Consider the following 9,566-nt stretch of genomic DNA (forward strand, 5'->3'; position numbering starts at 1 on the left):
GTTTCCTGAGGTTGGATGGGGAGTTTTTGAATGCCAATATTTCAGTAGCTTTGGGTAAGCATAAGAGGCACTTCATCCGGTACGAAGAATCTTTCACTCCAACATAAGAAAACATTTCTCGCAAATATGGCCACGGGTGTTGGTCTTCGTCACCACCGTCGTTTGTTGCGGGAGTAGCAGGTGCTTCCATCTTGAAATCAGTCATCGTAGAGTGGAATTCTACTCATGTAGTCGCTCGCTAGCTAGCATCCTGGGCATCACTGGGAATCAAAAAACCGCGGCTTTGAGAGCACTTGTTTGCAATTGCGCATTAACGTGATTAACCAACGATTTAACTTGCATCTAGGACCACTGATTCGCCAAACCTGCTTGCTTGCAGTCTGTGTTCCACCACAGTCCCCGACGTTGGTCTCATGATTCATTTTTTTTCTAAAGATAGATTTGATTTTGTAGCGAGTAACGAAGGTTTCAGGGGAAATGTATTGGAGTCAAAGTGTCAGTTTTCTTTGCAAAACGTAGTGAGGTAAAAGTGAAAGTCAACAGAAATATAAATAGTAAAGTAAAGTACAGATATCCAAAAAAGCGACTTAAGTACAGTAACAAAGTATTTCTACTTCGTTACTATACACCACTGGTTAAAACAGACCGGTCTAATTTGACCGGGAACACTAAAGTAAGGGGGGGGAGAAACGAACACGACAGGAGGGTTAAGTGAGTTAGATCTCTTAAAATAGTTTGCCAACTGTCTAACATTAGCTATCAGCTCATATTAAGCTGAAGAACTGAGTTAGTGGTTAATGAGTCTGCTAGCTGATGTCGGATAGCTAACGTTAGCTAGCTTCTTTGTTTAACTGCCTGGGTTCTTAAATTATGTGCTGGCCATCATGATGAGCGTTATGTCATGTCAAGTTAGTTCATGTTAGCATTTGTGATCTAGCAAACACTCGGTTGGTCAAGTCTAGCTACCTATCGTTGTTATATTTAATTCATTGTTCCGTCAGAAGTGGCACGAAAGTGCGTAATGTTAACGTCAGTGTGTACGTGTTGAGGTGTACGATAGAGAGAGTTAGATGCGCTTAGACAGGTGTTAGCGATGGGCAGAGGAAAAGTAAGTATATTTAAGTGGTTAAGCGGTAACGTTATTAAATGTAAAGTTTGGGTTAACTGTGTTTGATTTGTTAAAGAAACTAAGTGTGCCATTAACCTACATGGAACTAATATTAGCTAGCTGTTTATAATTGGCTTGAACAGGGACTTGGAACAGGTTCTATATATAGAACCTGTTCTATATATAGAACAGGTTACAATGTTTCGTCCAACTAGAACGTTGTCTTGGTGTGAACAGACTAAAAGATACAAGATGCCACAGAAGATGACTCGAGCGTCTGTTTACGTTTTGTCATATATATATATATATACATATATAGCCATATGGCAATCATTTCCATACAGAAACTTTACTTATATGTTGGAGAGGACACCAATGCAATAATAATTTATCCATTTTACACCGGTAACAATGTATTAGTTAATATTGGGAAGTTAACCCACTTGCATTGCTTTGGCATCACTTTTCTCCGACGGAGGCGGGGCCGGCGAAGTCTCCTTCAGCAGTCTCACACGGACCCGCTTGCCAGCTGACAGCTCCTCCTCGATTTCCTCTCTTGACTCTGGAAATGACACTGGATGTAAGTACTTAAAAGCAGCACCTGCTATATGTATACATATACATATAAGTATTACTAGCTAGTACCTTGTATAGCATTTTAAGGTTAGCAAGGTTAGAGGCTACGAACAGAAGATATTTGGGCTAACAGTTAAATGGGATTGTGTAGCTACACCGCGTAATTTAACTAACGGTAGCGTTAAATAAAGCTATTCAGGTTCGCTATTTCGTTTAATGAAACAGTTGTTAACTGTTTAACGTTAGTTATTAATGAACTACATGAGCTGTATAACTTACCCTTGAGGAGCAATATCTGAGCCTTGAAGAATTCCTCCTGCCAGCGCACCCAGTAAATCTTCTTAATATCGTTACCGTCAAAATCCTTGATATTGGAAGAGGGTACAATCTCCTTACACCCGTCGTCTATATATTTGACATAGGCAAACATCCTTAAACCGTGTTTGTTTTAGTCCGTTTAGTACGTCCGTTAAACGGTAAAATGCCCAAGTACCAAAGTATGCGCGAGGGGTTTTAAAGTTATATGCGGGAAGCGCGTGAGGTTTTTCAACAATATGAGTGTAAGGCGGATTTATTACTGGATTGTTAGGCTGCATGACTTTTAAGCTTAATACCCTAATAGGTAACTGATTTTATGTCACACTATATACTGTGATCCAAGCATTTAGTTGCCAAACAGCTAGTTAACTTTAACTAAATTATTAAAATATTATAGTTGTAAATTAAGTGTATATTTAGTGGTTTTAAGTGGCTCAGACAGTAAATTAATTGTGATTTGAATTCACTATTTTGTTATTTATTTTTCTCTTTTATTAATGATGTACATGTTATTTTTGAATTTTAGAATGTCCAAACGTAAGTACAAATTGTACTTGGAGCCAAACAACACTATTAAAATACCTCGTTCAAGACTGAAAAGAAGACATTTGGATGTAAGTCTGCTCATGACACACTGTGCTACCCCCTTGTGATGTATCAAGTGTTTTATTATTTTAAATGTCTTACCTGATTATTTTCTTTTAAGGTGGCAAATAGTTGAAACCACTTTGTACATTTTAAAATCTACCTCAGGCTTTGGATGTCACTGGTGACCACAACAATGAAGAGGACAGAATCAGTCCTCACCTGAGCCATGCGGATGTTGAGGTTAGGAATTTATGTGCTCTTTTATTCCATTAAAAGACTAAATTTCTCACTGGGATTTTATTTTTTTATCAATGTGCTTCGATAATATATTTTGCATCCTATACAGGTCATATCTCCACCTGTTAATCCTGATCTTCAGCTGGATTCAGATGACATGGCCTACCAGGTTAGCTTTTCTACCAGCCATACTGGAGGGGTGTTTTAAGATTGCAAGCCTTATTTAAAAAATTATGTTTTATAAATCATAAAGACCTAGTTTAATCATCAGTATTTCCACAGTATTCCAGCTAACATATGTCCTTTAAATGTATCAGAAAAAGGTAAATAAAGATAATGTAAATACACTTTGACAAGTTTCAGTCATGGCTGTAGTAGTGTTAGTATAGTATATAGTACATAGTGAAAGTATTTTCACCATTTGCTCTTTTAATTATTTTTGGTCATGTAAATATAATTAAAGGAATCTCTCCCAAGAATACTCGGGCAGGATTAGACAACCCAGACAACAATCTTTACCATCATAGGCTGTTGCATCCCAAACAAACCTAGTGCCATCCAAACATTAGTTCTATTAATTGGCAAATCTCATTTTCCTAATATGAAAATGTTCTTATGCCAAGGTCTTATTTCCTACTAAAAAGTTGTGGAATAGCATTTTACATTAAACACAATTACATGCATTTGCAGCACATCCAATAAAAAAAGGAAATCACAATAACACAGGATTTCAAATATGATTAGGCTCCAAGCTCTGCTGCAGGTAGAGGGAGGTGGGCCTTATAAAAACAAAATTGGTTACTGTCTAATTTCAAAGCCAGATAATAATTCACTCTCTATTTAGGAGCAGCTGAGATAGTCACTAAAATGAGAAGAGCTGGTCCATCATGTGAGCCTTGTCAGGTTAAGCTAACCCATTTTTACAGTTTTCTGGGTGGACAACAACATTACATTCCAATACGTTACCTTAAATAATCAACATGCAACATTTTCTCAGGTACACAACAGTATGTTTATTCCATAATACAAACCTCTAAATCCATCATGTGTCCATGAAAACAGCCTGTCTGTCTATTTGAGTTGTGCTAACTTGTGTTAGTGTGTGTGGGGGACGGTGAAGGGGCTGGTTTGAAATAGTGCCTAGCATTGTACATTTGCCTCCGTGTACACATGAATGGGTCAATAAAAAATTGACCCACTTATATAAACGTATTTACTCACTGCTATCCTCCAATTCCTTCAAATGCACTTTTGAATGTGTGTTGTTTTTGTTTTCTAGCTAATATCTTCATCTGGTCACTTTCTCCTAACTTCTGAGCTGCAACCAAGAGATGTGGCTTCCTCACTCGATTCAGATCTGGAAGATCTTGGAGAAGATGAGCCAGTTAGAGAGACAGGTTTTGACAAAGACATGGACTCAGTGCTAATGTCAGCAGGTACAACAACGAAGGCTGAAGCACTGATCATGATAATGAGTCATGCAGCAAGGCACAATATAACAAGGACACAACTTGATGATTTATTAAAACTCATAAATACTCTGTTTGGCAAAGAGGTGCTACCAAGATCAAAATATTTGTTCAACAAGGTCTTTCAAAACAACTCAGACAGTGTGGAGTTTCACTACTACTGCAAAACCTGTAAAGTATATATTGGCACAAAGGGAGACATAAAAGACAAAAACATTGCACAGTGTTCAATTTGTAGTACCGTATTTTCCGCACTATAAAGCGCACCGGATTATAAGGCGCACCTTCAATGAATGGCCTATTTTAGAACTGTTTTTATATATAGGGCGCACCGGATTATAAGGCGCATAGAATAGAATAGCGTCGTAAGCGTGTCTCTTGAAAGGTGCCATTTTGGGGTCTTTATACACACACAAGTGGTGTTGGACTAGGAGTAAGCACAGTACCGGTGTTTACCGCAGTGCGGCTTTGTAGTTTACCAGTCGTACTGAAACATTTTGACAGAGCACCGTGTACAACCAGTATGGATCAACCAATTAACCAATTGATCCATAAATAAGGCGCTCCGGATTACAAGGCGCACTGTCGTTTTTTGAGAAAATTAAAGGCTTTTAAGTGCGCCTTATAGTGCGGAAAATACGGTACTCTTATTGAAATCGATTCCATGAACCGTTCAAGTTTTTTTTATCAACATACCAATTGCACCTCAAATTCAGACACTTTTAGAAACTACAGACACCAAAGGCCACAAAATGATCATGTGATCTCTGACATCTATGATGGCGAAAAGTATCAAAACTTATCAAAACCAGGTGGAACTCTGTCAGATCCAAACAATTTGTCGTTTAATTTCAATTCTGATGGCTCACCTGTGTTCAAGTCTTCCAGATTTTCAATATGGCCAATACAGCTGCATTTAAACGAGCTTCCTCCCAAAATGAGATTTAACAATGTAGTACTTGCAGGTCTTTGGTTTGGTGTTCAAGAGCCTGTCATGTCCATTTTTCTCAGACCTTTTGTTGAACAGGCCAAAACACTGGCATCCAAAGGTGTGTCCTGGAGACAAAATGGAAACTGTATAAATAGTAAAGTTGGACTATGTTGTTGTGTAGATTCAAAGGCAAGACCAACCATGCAAAACACAACACAGTTTAATGGGTACTTTGGTTGTGGTTTCTGTTTACATCCTGGTACTCTTGTAGAGAAAACAGTGAAGTATACTGTGACTGCCACTGAATATCCTGACAGAGAAGCAAAAAAAGTGCTGGCAGATATGGAGCAGGCAGTAGCACAAAACAAAAGTGTCAGAGGAGTGAAAGGTCCATCACCACTCATCAACATGCCTTATTTTGATATAGTGTGGGGCTTTGTTCCAGACTATATGCATGCTGTGTTACTTGGTGTCATCAGAGCTTCTTCTAAACAACAGTGAGCAACATTGGGAATGATCACTATGAGGGTGCTAGAAAACAGAATGAAGGACATAAAGCCACCACGCCTGATAACTCGACTACCCAGACCTCTTGCAGAGGTCAGGCACTGGAAAGCCTCAGAGTGGCGAACATGGCTCCTGTTTTACAGCTTGCTGAATGGTGTACTTCAGCCATGCTATCTGAAGCACCTAGGCCTTCTGGTGTCAGCAGTATATCTTCTTTTGAAAGAGAATGTCACCTTCCAAGAAATAAACAAAGCAGATAACATGCTGTTTGAGTTTGTTGCAAGGTTTCAGTTGCTGTACGGAGAAGTGTCAATGACATTTAATGTACATCTGTTAACTCACCTTGCAAAGTCTGTGAAATTGTGGGGGCCACTCTGGGCACACTCAGCATTTGTGTTTGAAAATGCAAATGGTGGGCTGTTGAAACTGATTCATGGAACTAAGTGTGTAGCTCTACAGATTGTGAACAAATTCCTGTTGCACAGAGCAATACCTCTCATAACCTCCAGGCATGCAGTAAGGGAGCAAGTCAAGGAGTTCTGTTTGGAGATGACAAATGACAGAAGAGTAAAAAGTTTCACAAAATGTCAAGACACAACTGTTCTGGACAGAGACCACTACTGATGTGCCTTTGTGTCTGCACAAAAACAAGCACCAGATGAATTGGTTGTGCACAAGAGAATGGTGCATAAAGGACTGGTGTATACCGGAAAAAGCTATACCCTCAGTAAGAGATGCAGGGACTGTTTTGCAAAGCTCAGCGATGGTGTTTATGGGGAAATTCAGAATATCATATCCCTTCCTTCAGAAGGAGGTACAGAAATTGCTGTATTGTTCAAAAAGCTTCATACACATACCTCCTTTCCTTTATCACAAGGTCATGGGTTTGTGTCACATATCCGACTCGTTAGTGGAGGACTTTTTTCTCCAGTGTGTCTGATTCCAGTTGACAGGTTAGAGCAGAAATGCATGATTTTAAAAATAAGTGATCAGATGTACATTTGTGACTTTCCAAATTCACATGAGAGAGACTAGTCTGACTAGACTGAATCAAAGATGGTCATTCTAGCTTGCATTCATTTTGAGTTGGCTGATTAGACTTTATCTCAGGTAGAGTTTAGGCTTAGCTATGCTGGGATGTACAGATGTGGAGAAATGTGTTTGTACCTGTGCTGTCCTTGTTGTACTGTACTGTACTGTGTATCATTTTACAGCCAGATAAACGCCATCCAAACATCAAAACTCTGAAGACTGTCTGCTTCTTGAAGGGTGAAACTAAAAACATAATCAATTCTCTGCTTGCTTTAACATGTACAGATGCACGCAATGTAGATACATGAACTCAATCTCTAACATGAATTAAGGTTTTACAGGCTTTATGTATTAATTGTGATTTTAACTTTAAACATAACATCAAACTTTTAATATGTATTCAGTCATCTGTTTGTTTATCTATTTGTAACTTTCGTGAACTCTCACTGGCCTAAGAACAGTGCGGTCATTAGCAACAGTAATTCAGCAAACTTCTATCATAAACTTCAGAAAACGTAATATTGTCCAAAAATAATGCAGTGTTATATATGGATATATTTTACGCAGTTATAGATAAGAACAAAACAAGACAATACATACCCACGATGCCACCATGAGGCATATGATGTGTACAGATAGCGCTGGATTAATCTGATACTAAAAATATAACCTCTCAGTGCCATGCTTTCATACTTCCTAATTACTGATCACTACTGACATCCTCTAATTCTTAAAGTGACCACAGCAAACTACAGGAACCCCTTTAGAAAACACACAAGATTTCTAATGCACTAACTTAACTGTAACAGAACACAAAAAATAAGAATTCACAATTTCTCTAAAATGACTTGAAAATTAACCAGTATCCATTATTGTTTCTTCCATAAATTTTCAAAATCAGACTTTGCTTTTGATTTTTTATTCGTTTGAATATATTAAATAATGAAGGAAAATGGCAATGACAAAATTGATGATTTGCACAATATGAGTAGAATATTGCCATGATCACTATATTATTTTTATATCATAATAATAGTTGTAACATTTTTGTGAGCTATATGACATGGCATGCCCCTAATTACAAGATTGAAGTCATGATACGAATGAAAGAAAACATCTTTAAAATATCAGCTTAACCAGCAAGGCCACCCTGGTGGACCAGCTTCATTAATGAGTTATTGCTGGTGGACCAGCTTCATTAATGAGTTCTTGCTGGTGGACCAGCTTCATCGTGCTGGTGGACCAGCATCATTAATGAGTTCTTGCTGGTGGACCAGCTTCATCATGCTGGTGGACCAGCATCATTAATGAGTTCTTGCTGGTGGACCAACTTCATTATGCTGGTCGACCAGCTAAACCAGCACCGAACCAGCATAGACCAGCATAGAAAGTATGCTAAGTATGCTGCTCTATGAAGACAATACGGACTGACGACCCAGGCCTGCAAAACCAGGGTTGACTGCCGAGTAACGAGCCAGATTGTCCGCAGCTGTGCATCACTCAGGGCTGTGGCAATGGGAGGTGTCTGGAGGCAGGCCCAAGAAAACAACACCAAGCACATGGCATAACATAACAAACAGAGGAATGACAGACACATGAGGAGAGGAGATTGGGGGGAAACAGAGGTTAACAAGAGAAAATCCTACATTGGGTCAGACAGGGGTCAGACAGGGATCAGACAGGGATCCTGACAGTACCCCCCCACCCCCCCTCAACGGGAGCCACCAAGGCCTGCTATTAACCTGCAGTGAAATTATTTTGTAACTATGCACCATTTCCCCTAAAATCTAATCTGAAATTAGACAATAATATTAGACAACATGACTATAAAAATTAGTATTTTCCCCAACAACAGCAAGATCCGCAGATGAATGATCCTCGAGGTCCTCATTTTCTGTCGTTGGACCGGGAACGACTCCTTTGATGATTTGAAGTCAGCTCATGAATGAGATTTTGAAAGGCTTTAATTTTGAAATGCTACATCAGAATGTCCTGGTTCACTTTGAGTGACACCTTGAGGTGGTCTGCTATTAACCTGTTGTGAAATGAATTTGTAAATATGCACCATTTCCTCTAAAATCTAATCTGAAATTAGACAAATTGTCTCGTGAATGTGATTTGAAGTTAGTTTGAAGGGCTTTATTTTGTTAATGCTACATCAGAATGTCCTGACTATCCCTAAGTGACACTCTGATGTGTTCTACTATTAATGTGAAGTGAAATTATTTTGTAATTTTGCACCATTTCTTATCAAATCTAATCTGAAATTAGAAGGAAGTTGGCTCATGAATGAGATTTCAAAAGGCTTTAATTTTGAAATGCTACATCAGAATATCCTGGTTCTCTCTGAGTGACACTTTGAGGTAGTGTACTATTAATCTAAAGTGAAACTATTATGTAACAATAGACCATTTATTTTAAAAATGAATCTGAAATTATAAGGAAGTTGGCTCATGCATGACATTTTGAAGGGCTTTAATTTTGAAATACTACATCAAAATGTTCTGATTATCCATAATTGACACTCTGAGGTGTTTTACTATTCTGATGTGAAATTAGTTTTGAACTGTAGACAATTTCCTTTAAATTTTAATCTAAAATTGGTCACTTAATGTAACCTTGAAATTTCTGAATAAACACAATTGGTATTACATTTTCCTTGAAATACAGTTTGCATGCAGTAATCATTATTGTGTTTAAAGTTATCATTTATAAAATGTATACTTTTTCATTCATTAACTTAGTTTCATTGATGTATGTATCTATTTATTTATGTTTGTAATGTATTAATTAATGTATC

Source organism: Anarhichas minor, unplaced genomic scaffold, assembly GCF_050575085.1.
Source record: "Anarhichas minor isolate MPS153535 unplaced genomic scaffold, ASM5057508v1 ptg000014l, whole genome shotgun sequence".
NCBI lineage: Eukaryota > Metazoa > Chordata > Actinopteri > Perciformes > Anarhichadidae > Anarhichas > Anarhichas minor.